Source organism: Oncorhynchus mykiss, unplaced genomic scaffold, assembly GCF_057628025.1.
Source record: "Oncorhynchus mykiss isolate SJ-2025 unplaced genomic scaffold, ASM5762802v1 scaffold101, whole genome shotgun sequence".
NCBI classification, from domain to species: Eukaryota; Metazoa; Chordata; class Actinopteri; order Salmoniformes; family Salmonidae; genus Oncorhynchus; species Oncorhynchus mykiss.
In genome coordinates this window covers 3,313,370-3,329,389 of record NW_028322100.1, presented here as the reverse complement: position 1 = coordinate 3,329,389, position 16,020 = coordinate 3,313,370, and positions in this window count along the sequence as shown.

Below are 16,020 nucleotides of genomic sequence, written 5' to 3'. Positions count from 1 at the left end.
ATTCTGTCCTCTCTGGTGTTCAGGGGTCAAACATTAAATGCTAGAATACTTGTATATATCATAAACATTTAAAACTTGTATATATATATTAATGGGTCAGGTGATAGTAAAATCAACCATTGTGGTATGTCGTACTGTATTATGTTGTGCTGTATTATGTGTGCTGTATTATGTCGTGCTGTATTATGTGTGCTGTATTATGTGTGCTGTATTATGTCGTGCTGTATTATGTGTGCTGTATTATGTCGTGCTGTATTATGTCGTGCTGTATTATGTGTGCTGTATTATGTGTGCTGTATTATGTCGTGCTGTATTATGTGTGCTGTATTATGTCGTGCTGTATTATGTCGTGCTGTATTATGTGTGCTGTATTATGTGTGCTGTATTATGTCGTGCTGTATTATGTGTGCTGTATTATGTCGTGCTGTATTATGTGTGCTGTATTATGTCGTGCTGTATTATGTGTGCTGTATTATGTCGTGCTGTATTATGTGTGCTGTATTATGTGTGCTGTATTATGTGTGCTGTATTATGTGTGCTGTATTATGTGTGCTGTATTATGTCGTGCTGTATTATGTGTGCTGTATTATGTGTGCTGTATTATGTGTGCTGTATTATGTCGTGCTGTATTATGTGTGCTGTATTATGTGTGCTGTATTATGTGTGCTGTATTATGTCGTGCTGTATTATGTGTGCTGTATTATGTCGTGCTGTATTATGTGTGCTGTATTATGTGTGCTGTATTATGTGTGCTGTATTATGTCGTGCTGTATTATGTGTGCTGTATTATGTGTGCTGTATTATGTGTGCTGTATTATGTCGTGCTGTATTATGTGTGCTGTATATGAGACCTATTAAGGTTCAATACGTTTAAGTATAACGTTCTTAGTTACTTCAATGATACAGACTTGCTTAGATGCCAATCAGTGCGTTTTAATATGAGGTTCGCTGTCGCACAACGGTAAGACTGCTGCCAATGTTCAGAAGGTTATTCTCTCCTGTAAGTACATTCTAAAGGGGTCACCAGTCAACAACATGAGTGTAGATCTTACTGCCAATGTTCAGAAGGTTGTTCTCTCCTGTAAGTACATTCTAAAGGGGTCACCAGTCAACAACATGAGTGTAGATCTTACTGCCATGTTCAGAAGGTTGTTCTCTCCTGTAAGTACATTCTAAAGGGGTCACCAGTCAACAACATGAGTGTAGATCTTACTGCCATGTTCAGAAGGTTGTTCTCTCCTGTAAGTACATTCTAAAGGGGTCACCAGTCAACAACATGAGTGTAGATCTTACTGCCATGTTCAGAAGGTTGTTCTCTCCTGTAAGTACATTCTAAAGGGGTCACCAGTCAACAACATGAGTGTAGATCTTACTGCCTGAGTAAAATAGTAGATACGGCTTCCCCGGGGAGGCTAAATGCAGAGTAATGTTAAACCTTATCAAGCCCCCCCCCCCTCCCCTCCCTCTTCTGTAAATATTTTAGAGCCATTTCATTTCATTCCACTCAAATGCCCGTACCCAGGAGTCTGAAAGAGAAATGCTACATTTTAATATTGCATCGATGATAAATTATAGCCTCATTCTAAAACAGTCCGACATTAGTTGTTAATAGATCAGAGTTTCTGGGTGAAAAGGATTCGACTGGTGTAGGGATGACACAGTTTAATTAATAATGAACAGGGGTTTGAACTGCAATACACGGCTGAACTGTGTTTAAGGGATGGTGCAGGACAGTGGCTCTCGTCGGGACATCTGACTGCTCATCGACAGACGCCTTTTAACTACCTGACAAAGAACAGGTTTCAAAAACACAAAAACACTCTTTCAAAACAATGACATGAAAATGAACCACCACCCCCTACAATGTACAATGTAGAATTGCAATGTAAAAACTCTGAGGTCTCTATAACCAGGGTCTACCACCCCTAATGAGGTCTCTATAACCAGGGTCTACCACCCCTAATGAGGTCTCTATAACCAGGGTCTACCACCCCTAATGAGGTCTCTAAACCAGGGTCTACCACCCCTAATGAGGTCTCTATAACCAGGGTCTACCACCCCTAATGAGGTCTCTATAACCAGGGTCTACCACCCTTAATGAGGTCTCTATAACCTGGGTCTACCACCCCTAATGAGGTCTCTATAACCAGGGTCTACCACCCCTAATGAGGTCTCCATAGACAGGACCTACCACCCCTAATGAGGTCTCTATAGACAGGACCTACCACCCCTAATGAGGTATCCATAGACAGGACCTACCACCCCTAATGAGGTCTCTATAGACAGGACCTACCACCCTAATGAGGTCTCTATAACCAGGGTCTACCACCCCTAATGAGGTCTCCATAGACAGGACCTACCACCCCTAATGAGGTATCCATAGACAGGACCTACCACCCCTAATGAGGTCTCTATAGACAGGACCTACCACCCCTAATGAGGTATCCATAGACAGGACCTACCACCCCTAATGAGGTCTCCATAGACAGGACCTACCACCCTAATGAGGTCTCCATAGAAAGGACCTACCACCCTAATGAGGTCTCCATAGACAGGACCTACCACCCCTAATGAGGTCTCCATAGACAGGACCTACCACCCCTAATGAGGTCTCCATAGACAGGACCTACCACCCCTAATGAGGTCTCCATAGACAGGACCTACCACCCTAATGAGGTCTCCATAGACAGGACCTACCACCCTAATGAGGTCTCCATAGACAGGACCTACCACCTTAATGAGGTCTCCATAGACAGGACCTACCACCCCTAATGAGGTCTCCATAGACAGGACCTACCACCCTAATGAGGTCTCCATAGACAGGACCTACCACCCCTAATGAGGACTCCATAGACAGGACCTACCACCCTAATGAGGTCTCCATAGACAGGACCTACCACCCTAATGAGGTCTCCATAGACAGGACCTACCACCCCTAATGAGGTCTCCATAGACAGGACCTACCACCCTAATGAGGTCTCCATAGACAGGACCTACCACCCTAATGAGGTCTCCATAGACATGACCTACCACCCTAATGAGGTCTCCATAGACATGACCTACCACCCCTAATGAGGTCTCCATAGACAGGACCTACCACCCTAATGAGGTCTCCATAGACAGGACCTACCACCCTAATGAGGTCTCCATAGACAGAACCTACCACCCTAATGAGGTCTCTATAGACAGGACCTACCACCCTAATGAGTTCTCCATAGACAGGACCTACCACCCCAATGAGGTCTCCATAGACAGGACCTACCACCCTAATGAGGTCTCCATAGACAGGACCTACCACCCTAATGAGGTCTCTATAGACAGGACCTACCACCCTAATGAGGTCTCCATAGACAGGACCTACCACCCTAATGAGGTCTCCATAGACAGGACCTACCAACCTAATGAGGTCTCCATAGACAGGACCTACCACCCTAATGAGGTCTCTATAACCAGGGCCTACCACCCCAATGAGTTCTCTATTTACAGGGTATACCACCCTAATGATGAAGTCTCTATAGACATGGCCTACCACCCTAATGATGAAGTCTCTATAGACAGGGTATACCACCCTAATGATGAAGTCTCTATAGACAGGGCCTACCACCCTAATGATGAAGTCTCTATAGACAGGGCCTACCACCCTAATGATGAAGTCTCTATAGACAGGACCTACCACCCTTAATGAGGTCTCTATAACCTGGGTCTACCACCCCTAATGAGGTCTCTATAACCAGGGTCTACCACCCCTAATGAGGTCTCCATAGACAGGACCTACCACCCCTAATGAGGTCTCTATAGACAGGACCTACCACCCCTAATGAGGTATCCATAGACAGGACCTACCACCCCTAATGAGGTCTCTATAGACAGGACCTACCACCCTAATGAGGTCTCTATAACCAGGGTCTACCACCCCTAATGAGGTCTCCATAGACAGGACCTACCACCCCTAATGAGGTATCCATAGACAGGACCTACCACCCCTAATGAGGTCTCTATAGACAGGACCTACCACCCCTAATGAGGTATCCATAGACAGGACCTACCACCCCTAATGAGGTCTCCATAGACAGGACCTACCACCCTAATGAGGTCTCCATAGAAAGGACCTACCACCCTAATGAGGTCTCCATAGACAGGACCTACCACCCCTAATGAGGTCTCCATAGACAGGACCTACCACCCCTAATGAGGTCTCCATAGACAGGACCTACCACCCCTAATGAGGTCTCCATAGACAGGACCTACCACCCTAATGAGGTCTCCATAGAAAAGACCTACCACCCTAATGAGGTCTCCATAGACAGGACCTACCACCCTAATGAGGTCTCCATAGACAGGACCTACCACCCTAATGAGGTCTCCATAGACAGGACCTACAACCCTAATGAGGTATCCATAGACAGGACCTACCACCCCTAATGAGGTCTCCATAGACAGGACCTACCACCCCAATGAGGTCTCCATAGACAGGACCTACCACCCCTAATGAGGTCTCCATAGACAGGACCTACCAACCCTAATGAGGTCTCCATAGACAGGACCTACCACCCCTAATGAGGTCTCCATAGACAGGACCTACCACCCTAATGAGGTCTCCATAGACAGGACCTACCACCCCTAATGAGGTCTCTATAGACAGGACCTACCACCCTAATGAGGTCTCCATAGACAGGACCTACAACCCTAATGAGGTCTCCATAGACAGGACCTACCACCCTAATGAGGTCTCCATAGACAGGACCTACCACCCCTAATGAGGTCTCCATAGACAGGACCTACCACCCCAATGAGGTCTCCATAGACAGGACCTACCACCCCTAATGAGGTCTCCATAGACAGGACCTACCAACCCTAATGAGGTCTCCATAGACAGGACCTACCACCCCTAATGAGGTCTCCATAGACAGGACCTACCACCCTAATGAGGTCTCCATAGACAGGACCTACCACCCCTAATGAGGTCTCTATAGACAGGACCTACCACCCTAATGAGGTCTCCATAGACAGGACCTACCACCCTAATGAGGTCTTCATAGACAGGACCTACCACCCTAATGAGGTCTCCATAGACAGGACCTACCACCCCTAATGAGGTCTCCATAGACAGGACCTACCACCCTAATGAGGTCTCCATAGACAGGACCTACCACCCTAATGAGGTCTCCATAGACAGGACCTACCACCCCTAATGAGGTCTCCATAGACAGGACCTACCACCCTAATGAGGTCTCCATAGACAGGACCTACCACCCTAATGAGGTCTCCATAGACAGGACCTACCACCCTAATGAGGTCTCCATAGACAGGACCTACCACCCCTAATGAGGTCTCCATAGACAGGACCTACCACCCTAATGAGGTCTCCATAGACAGGACCTACCACCTTAATGAGGTCTCCATAGACAGGACCTACCACCCCTAATGAGGTCTCCATAGACAGGACCTACCACCCTAATGAGGTCTCCATAGACAGGACCTACCACCCCTAATGAGGACTCCATAGACAGGACCTACCACCCTAATGAGGTCTCCATAGACAGGACCTACCACCCTAATGAGGTCTCCATAGACAGGACCTACCACCCCTAATGAGGTCTCCATAGACAGGACCTACCACCCTAATGAGGTCTCCATAGACAGGACCTACCACCCTAATGAGGTCTCCATAGACATGACCTACCACCCTAATGAGGTCTCCATAGACATGACCTACCACCCCTAATGAGGTCTCCATAGACAGGACCTACCACCCTAATGAGGTCTCCATAGACAGGACCTACCACCCTAATGAGGTCTCCATAGACAGAACCTACCACCCTAATGAGGTCTCTATAGACAGGACCTACCACCCTAATGAGTTCTCCATAGACAGGACCTACCACCCCAATGAGGTCTCCATAGACAGGACCTACCACCCTAATGAGGTCTCCATAGACAGGACCTACCACCCTAATGAGGTCTCTATAGACAGGACCTACCACCCTAATGAGGTCTCCATAGACAGGACCTACCACCCTAATGAGGTCTCCATAGACAGGACCTACCAACCTAATGAGGTCTCCATAGACAGGACCTACCACCCTAATGAGGTCTCTATAACCAGGGCCTACCACCCCAATGAGTTCTCTATTTACAGGGTATACCACCCTAATGATGAAGTCTCTATAGACATGGCCTACCACCCTAATGATGAAGTCTCTATAGACAGGGTATACCACCCTAATGATGAAGTCTCTATAGACAGGGCCTACCACCCTAATGATGAAGTCTCTATAGACAGGGCCTACCACCCTAATGATGAAGTCTCTATAGACAGGGCCTACCACCCTAATGAGGTCTCTAAACAGGGTATACCACCCCAGGTTTCTACCCCTTATGTTACTGTCACAATCAGATCAATGCCACATTAAAATGACCTCAGGATTTAATTTCTCACGACACCCTGCTACAACTAAACTCCCCGTGAAGTGAAAGAGGTATGGGACTGTAGGTGTGAGTAAGGATGACAGAAGGCAGAGATGGGTTCCGTTTACAGGGAATTTATTCTGTCACGCAGTAATTTTGGGGAAAAGGGGCTGGACGGGACCAAAGCAAAGACAGTAAATATCAAAGTCCCCTCTCCTACCTTACCTGCCTATCCACTACTTATCTAACTAGCACCACCTGGTGCACTATCCAAAATACAGGGGGTGTTCCGCCCAGGTCTTACCTAGTGTGCCGAGACAGAGTATATATATTAAGGGTATATGTATGCCCGCAGGCCTCTTGCCTAAGCACTCCCAAGGTGCCTTCCCCCCTGGGAAAAAAAACAGAATAACAAAAACAATATCAATAATAAAAACGACTGCATCCTACTGGTACACACATACCTCAGAAGCAGTGGCTACACAACATTTAAAACTCTGAGCAACAACTAACACAGAATTTACACATCAGCTCTATTCTCTGCAACAAGCAAAACAGGACATCAAATAAGCTCTATCTGAGCAACAACCCACACAGGACATACCAATCAGCTCTCTCAACAACAACAACCAACACAGGACACACTCATCTCCCTTCTCTCCGCAATCATCTCTCCTCTGAGCAGAACAGAACACTGGCTTATATAGCTGGAGAAGGAGTTGGCAATTGAAGACAGCTGTTTCTGATGAGAGGGCGTGGTCAGCTCCAATTTTCAATGGGGCCCGACCAATCAGCTGCTTAGAGAAATCCAGGAAGCCATCCTTAAACACACACATACAAAATACACAAACCACAACAGAAACTGAGGAACGTAACACACAACAGAGAAAGTCTATATACTGTGTGTGCAAATGAGGTAAGATAAGAGAGGTAAGGCATTAAATAGGCCATAGTGGCAAAATAATTACAATTTAGCAATTAAACACTGGAGTGAGAGATGTGCAGAAGATGAATGTGCAAGTAGATATACTGGGATTCAAAGTAGCAAAAATAAATAACAGTATGGGGATGAGGTAGCTGGACGGGCTGTTTACAGATGGGCTATGCACAGGTGCAGTGATCTGTGAGCTGCTCTGACAGCTGGTGCTTAAAGTTATTTTTGCAATTAGTTCCAGTCATTGACAGCAGAGAACTGAAGGAAAGGTGGCCAAAGGAGGAATTGGCTTTGGGGGAGACCAGTGAAATATACCTGCTGGAGCTTGTGTTACGGGTGGGTGCTGCTCTGTTGACCAGTAAGCTGAGATATGGCAGGGCTTTACCTAGCAGAGACTTATAGATGACCTGGAGCCAGTGGGTTTGGCAACGAATATAAAGTGAGGGGCAGCCAATGAGAGCATACAGGAGGCAGTGGTTGGTAGTGTATGAGGCTTTGGTGACAAAACTGATGGCACTGTGATAGACTGCATCCAATTTGCTGAGTAGAGTGTTGGAGGCTATTTTGTAAATTACATCGCCGAAGTCAACAATTGGCAGGATAGTCAGTTTTACGAGGGTATGTCTGGCAGCTTGAGTGAAGGATGCTTTGTTGCGAAATAGGAAGCCGATTCTAGATTTAATTTAATCCACGTAAGGAGAGTTGAATGGCATTGAAGGTCGTCTGGAGTTTAGTTAACACAGTGTCCAACGAAGGGCCAGAAGTATACAGAACGATGTCGTCTGCGGAGAGGTGGATCAGAGAATCACCAGCAGCAAGAGCAACTTCATTGATATATACAGAGAAAAGAGTCGACCCGAGAATTGAACCCTGTAGCACCCCCATAGAGACTGCCAGAGGTCCGGACAACAGGACAACAGGACAACAACTCTGTCTGTGAAGTAGTTGGTGAACCAGGCGAGGCAGTCATGTGAGAAACCAAGGCTGTTGAGTCTGCCGATAAGAATGTGGTGATTTACAGAGTTGAAAGCCTTGGACAGGTCAAGGAATAGCGCTGCACAGTATTGTCTCTAATCGATGGTGGTTATGATATTGTTTAGGACCTTGAGCATGGCTGAGGTGCACCCATGACCAGTTCGGAAACCAGATTGCATAGAGGAGAAGGCATGGTGGGATTCGAAATGGTCGGTAACTTGGCTTTCGAAGACCTTAGAAAGGCAGGGTAGGATAGATATAGGTCTGTAGCAGTTTGGGTCTAGATTGTCTCCCCCTTTGAAGAGGGGGATGACCGCGGCAGCTTTCCAATCTTTGGGGATCTCAGACGATACAAAAGAGAGGTTGAACAGGCTAGTAATAGGGGTTGCAACAATTTCGGCTGATAATTTTAGAAAGAGAGAGCCCCGATTGTCTAGCCCTGCTGGTTTGTATGGGTCCAGATTTTGCAGCTCTTTCAGAACATCAGCTATCTGGATTTGTGTGAAGGAGAAATGGGGGAGGCTTTGGCAAGTTGCTGTGGGGGGTGCAGGGCTGTTGACCAGGGTTGGGGTGGCCAGGTGGAAAGCATGTCCAGCCATAGAAAAAGGCTTATTGAAATTCTCAATTATTGTGGATTTATCGGTTGTGACGGTGTTTCCAAGCCTCAGTGCAGTGGACAGCTGGGAGAAGGTGCTCTTATTCTCCATGGACTTTACAGTGTCCCAGAACTTTTTGGAGTTTGTGCTGCAGCATTTCGCGGGGGCTATTCGATGCTAATGCCGTACGCCACAGGGTATTTTTGTGCTGGTCAAGGGCAGTCAGGTCTGGAGTGAACCAAGGACTATATCTGTTCCTGGTTCATGTTTTTGAATGAGTCATGCTTATTTAAGATGGTGAGGGAAGCACTTTTAAAGAATAACCAGGCATCTTTTACTGACGGAATGAGGTCAATGTCCTTCCAGGATACCCGGGCCAGGTCGATTAGAAAAGCCTGCTTGCTGAAGTGTTTTTTAGGGAGCATTTGACAGTGATGAGGGGTGGTCGTTTGACCGCAGATCCATTACGGACACAAGCAATGAGGCAGTGATTGCTGAGATCCTGGTTGAAGACAGCAGAGGTGTATTTGGAGGGCAGGTTGGTTAGGATGATATCTATGAGGGTGCCTTTGTTTACGGATATGGGGTTGTAACTGGTAGGTTCCTTGATCATTTGTGTGAGATTTAGGGCATCAAGATTAGATTGTAGGATGTCCGGGGTGTTAAGCATGTCCCAGTTTAGGTTACCTAACAGCACAAGCTCTGAAGATAGATGGGCGCAATCAATTCACATATGGTGTCCAGGGCACAGCTGGGGACAGAGGGTGGTCTATAGCAAGCGGCAATGGTGAGAGACTTGTTTCTGGAAAGGTGGATTTTTAAAAGCAGAAGCTCAAATTATTTGGACACAGACCTGGATAATAAGACAGAACTCTGCAAGCTATCTCTGCAGTAGATTTCAACTCCGCCCCCTTTGGCAGTTCTATCATGCTGGAAAATGTTATAGTTAGGGATGGACATTTCTGGGTTTTTGGTGGCCTTCCTAACCCAGGATTCAGACACGGCTTGGACATCCGGGTTGGCATGAATCTAAAGCAATGAGTAAAACAAACTTCTAGGCTTCTAATATTAACATGCATGAATCCAAGGCGTTTTCGGTTACAGAAGTCAACAAATGAGAGCACCTGGGGAATGGGAGTGGAGCTAGGCACTGCATGGCCTGGATTAACCTCTACATCACCAGAGGAGCAGAGGAGGAGTAGGATAAGGGTACGGCTAAGAGCTATAAGAACTGGTCATGTTGTATGTTCGGAAGAGAGAGTAAAAGAAGCAGGTTTCTGGGCGAGGTAGAATAGATTCAATGCATAATGTACAGACAAAGGTATGGTGGGATGTGAATACAGTGGAGGTAAACCTAGGCATTGAGTGATGATAAGAGAGGTATTGTTTCTAGAGACATCAATTAAACCAGGTGAGGTCACCGCATGTGTGGGAGGTGGGACAAGAGGGTTAGCTGAGGCATTTTCAGCAGGGCTGGAGGCTCTACAGTGAAATAAGACAATAACCACTAACCAAAACAGCAGTGCACAAGGCATTTTGACATTAGGGAGAGGCATGCATAGCCGAGTGATCACAAGGTCCAATGAGTAGCTGGACGGGCTGGAGACACGACGATTCAGACAGCTCGCGGGCCGGGGCAAGCAGGCTAGCAGTAGGGCCTTAGAGGGACGTCGTGATGGAAGAAGTCTGTTGTCGCCCCCTCGTGCGTATTACGTCAGCAGACCAGTCGTGATGGATCTGCAGAGGTCCGTGTCGTAAAAGGGTCCAGGCCAATTGGCAAAATTCTTATAGCCCAAGAAGTTGACGGATGGACCACTTCAGCTAACAGTCCGGTATGCTCTAGACAGCTAGAGGGTCGCGGCTAGCAGGCTATCAGATGGGCATTCAGGGGACGGAGGGGCCTCGGGCGGATTACGTCGGTAGTCCAGTCGTAATGGATCGGCGGGACTCCGTATCGGCAATGAAAGGGGTCCAGGCCAATTGGCAATAAAAGTATTGTAGCCCAAGGAGTGGCTGATGGACCTCTTCAGCTAGCTAGTTGGTGCTTGCTTCGTGACCGGGACGTTAGCCAAGAGAAGCCAATCAGGATAGCAGCTAGCTAGCTGCGATGATCCAGGTGAAGAGGTTCAGACCTTGCGGCAGGAATCCAGGGATATAGAGAAAAGGAGTCTGTTAAGATCTGGGTTTAATCACGCTGTGCAGACTGGCAGGAGTTGTCCAGGCTAAAGGTTAGCTGATGACTGCTAGCAGTGGCTAGCTGACTACTAGCTAGTAACTAGTTAGCTGGCTCGCTCTGTTGGGGGTTCCGTTTCTGAAGTAAAGAACATAGCAGAACCATACCACATTGGATGAAGCGGGTTGCAGGAGAGTATGTTGAAGTTGCGGTTAAGACAAGTATAAAAATATATATAGAAAGATAAATACACGGGACACAGGATCTGGGGGAACGTAATCATTTCTAACTCTAAAAAGGAAGACAAAAAGAAAGGAAAAAATAAGGCTTCTTGCAAATGTTTAAAAAAGCTTCTGTAGGATTTGTGGTTTTGTAGAGACAAAATGTTCCTAGTTAAACTAATATAACAACTGAATTAAAACGCTAGGCATAGTCACATTTCAACAATGATGAATAAGTGTGCGCCATGAAAATTACAAGGTGTGGTATTTAAACACGTGACAGAGGTTGTGGTGAAGTGCACGGAAATCGATGACGTCATCATCCTGGCATTTATACCTGAATCAGAAGTAGATCCGTCATGGTCAGGACGTGTGTGTTATAGACTAAAAATAAAACATTCATTATTAGTAAACTTCAATCCCATAATGAAGTCTTTCATATGCTCTCTGGATTGGAGGCGTCTGTCTTTATTAGCCACGAGGGGTTAGGAGGCAGCTTTATTATCAAGCAAAATTAAAAGGATTGCCTGCGTCTATTTGATGAGGACACCATTCTTGGATCTCATAATTCTCATAATCACAAACGCCATGTAACTAGAAAAATAAAAAAAATGTCTTAGGAACATTAAAACTCTAGAATTATTTTAATTCAGTGTGGAAGCCATATTGCTTTTGTTACATTTAGCCTGACTCATAACTAACCAGTAATCATATACTTTATGTACTGTACTTTATATCTTATCGTGTGCAATTAGGACATCTAGGACTAGCACCTTATTTCATTAGTATATCTAATTAGGACATCTAGGAATAGTATCTTATTTCATTAGTATATTTAATTAGGACATCTAGGAATAGTACCTTTTATTTCATTAGTATATTTAATTAGGACATCTAGGAATAGTACCTTTTATTTCATTAGTATATTTAATTAGGACATCTAGGAATAGTACCTTATTTCATTAGTATGTTTAATTAGGATGTCTAGGTATAGTAGCTTATATTTAATTAATGTATTTAATTAGGATTTCTATGAATAGTACCTTATATTTAATTAGGACATCTAGGCATAGTACCTTATATTTAATTAGGATTTCTAGGAATAGTACCTTATTTCTTTAGTATATTTAATTAGGATGTCTAGGTATAGTACCTTATATTTAATTAATGTATTTAATTAGGATTTCTATGAATAGTACCTTATATTTAATTAGGACATCTAGGCATAGTACCTTATATTTAATTAGGATTTCTAGGAATAGTACCTTATTTCTTTAGTATATTTAATTAGGATGTCTAGGTATAGTACCTTATATTTAATTAATGTATTTAATTAGGATTTCTATGAATAGTACCTTATATTTAATTAGGACATGTAGGCATAGTACCTTATATTTAATTAGGATTTCTAGGAATAGTACCTTATTTCTTTAGTATATTTAATTAGGATGTCTAGGTATAGTACCTTATATTTAATTAATGTATTTAATTAGGATTTCTATGAATAGTACCTTATATTTAATTAGGACATCTAGGCATAGTACCTTATATTTAATTAGGATTTCTAGGAATAGTACCTTATTTCATTAGTATATTTAATTAGGATGTCTAGGTATAGTACCTTATATTTAATTAATGTATTTAATTAGGATTTCAATGAATAGTACCTTATATTGAATTAATATATTTAATTAGGACTTCTAGGAATAGTACCTTGTACAGTATATTTCATTATGTTTCTAGGAATCGTACCTTGTACAGTATATTTCATTATGGTTCTAGGAATAGTACCTTGTACAGTATATTTAATAAGGAACTTCTAGGAATAGTACCTTGTACAGTATATTTAATTAGGACTTCTAGGAATAGTACCTTGTACAGTATATTTAATTATATTTCTAGGAATAGTACCTTGTACAGTATATTTAATTATATTTCTAGGAATAGTACCTTGTACAGTATATTAAATTAGGACTCCTAGGAATAGTACCTTGTACAGTATATTAAATTAGGAGTTCTAGGTGAAAGTACCTTGTACAGTATATTAAATTAGGAGTTCTAGGTGAAAGTACCTTGTACAGTATATTTAATTAGAACGTTTAGATAAAGTACCATGTACAATATATTTAGTGCACTTAACTTTCTGTTCTGACATTAAGTAAACCCTGTCTTACAACCTTTTTACAAGAAACCATCAAACCAGCCCTTTATACCTTCCTGTAGAAGTGCACAGTAACTGTACAGACAACACCTATATAATATGTATTACTCACTGTCATGGTATTGTTGTTCAAGGCCTCTCCCTGCATTGTTACCTTGGTTGCTAGAAAGAGCTGACAAGCAGCAGTACAGGAGAATAAGAACCTCTGCAGTCCAAAGCACATTTTTTGGGCTCTCAATAAATCATCTGTCATTGTGGCCCCACACATAATGAGCAATAAAGTTTCCTCGCGGACCGAATGAAGACTTTCATGAAAGAAGAATAAAAACACAGGAGGAGGAAGAGGCTGCGTCCTCTTCCTCCAGAGGTCCATAAAAGATCTGCCTCCTCTTGCATTTTTCAAACACTATTTTCAAATTTGTTGAATAAACAGTATAATGAATTGATTGTGTCACCAAACAACAAAGAAACAGAGTGTTGCTGAGACATTGTGGATTGTTTTTGTACAGGGAGCAAAACTCATCGGACGTTACAGGGAAGTCAGAATCACACCTTACAGGGAGGTCAGAATCACACCTTACAGGGAGTTCAGAATCACACCTTACAGGGAGGTCAGAATCACACCTTACAGGGAGGTCAGAATCACACCTTACAGGGAGGTCAGAATCACACCTTACAGGGAGGTCAGAATCACACCTTACAGGGAGGTCAGAATCACACCTTACAGGGAGGTCAGAATCACACCTTACAGGGAGGTCAGAATCACACCTTACAGGGAGGTCAGAATCAGACAGGGAGGTCAGAATCACACCTTACAGGGAGGTCAGAATCACACCGTACAGGGAGGTCAGAATCAGACAGGGAGGTCAGAATCAGACAGGGAGGTCAGAATCACACCTTTCAGGGAGGTCAGAATCAGACAGGGAGGTCAGAATCACACCTTACAGGGAGGTCAGAATCACACCTTTCAGGGAGGTCAGAATCAGACAGGGTAGTCAGAATCACACCTTACAGGGAGGTCAGAATCACACCTTTCAGGGAGGTCAAATCAGACAGGGAGGTCAGAATCACACCTTACAGGGAGGTCAGAATCACACCTTTCAGGGAGGTCAGAATCAGACAGGGAGGTCAGAATCAGACAAGGAGGTCAGAATCACACCTTTCAGGGAGGTCAGAATCACACCTTACAGGGAGGTCAGAATCACACCTTACAGGGAGATCAGAATCACACCTTACAGGGAGATCAGAATCACACCTTACAGGGAGGTCAGAATCACACCTTACAGGGAGATCAGAATCACACCTTACAGGGAGATCAGAATCACACCTTACAGGGAGGTCAGAATCACACCTTACAGGGAGGTCAGAATCAGACAGGGAGTTCAGAATCACACCTTACAGGGAGGTCAGAATCAGACAGGGAGGTCAGAATCACACCTTACAGGGAGGTCAGAATCAGACAGGGAGTTCAGAATCACACCTTACAGGGAGGTCAGAATCAGACAGGGAGGTCAGAATCAGACAGGGAGGTCAGAATCAGACAGGGAGGTCAGAATCAGACAGGGAGGTCATGCAACTTTATGTGGCTATTTTTAATTGACCCTTTATTTAAATAGGCCAGTCAGTTAAAAACAAAATCTTCTTTACAATGACGGCCTCCTGCGGGGACGGGGCCTCGGATATATAAAACATATAGACAAAACACATGTCACGACAAGAGAGACTTCACAACATAAAGAGACACGCAAGACAACAACATAGCATGGTAGCAACACAACATGGTAGCACAACAACATGGTAGCAACACAACATGGCAGCACAACAACATGGTAGCAACACAACATGGTAGCACAACAACATGGTAGCAACACAACATGGCAGCACAACAACATGGTAGCAACACAACATGGTAGCATAACAACATGGTAGCAACACAACATGGTACCAACACAACATGGTAGCACAACAACATGGTAGCAACACAACATGGTAGCATAACAACATGGTAGCACAACAACATGGTAGCAACACAACATGGTAGCAAAACAACATGGCAGCAGCACCACATGGTAGCAACACAACATGGTAGCAACACAACATGGTAGCAACACAACATGGTAGCACAACAACATGGTAGCACAACAACATGGTAGCAACACAACATGGTAGCAAAACAACATGGCAGCAGCACCACATGGTAGCAACACAACATGGCAGCATAACAACATGGTAGCACAACAACATGGTAGCAACACAACATGGTAGCATAACAACATGGTAGCACAACAACATGGTAGCAACACAACATGGTAGCAACACATGGTAGCACAACAACATGGCAGCACCACAACATGGCAGCAACACATGGTAGCACAACAACATGGTAGCACAACAACATGGCAGCAACACATGGTAGCACAACAACATGGCAGCAAAACATGGTAGCTCAACAACATGGTAGCACCACAACATGGCAGCACCACAACATGGCAGCAACACATGGTAGCACAACAACATGGCAGCAACATATGGTAGCACAACAACATGGTAGC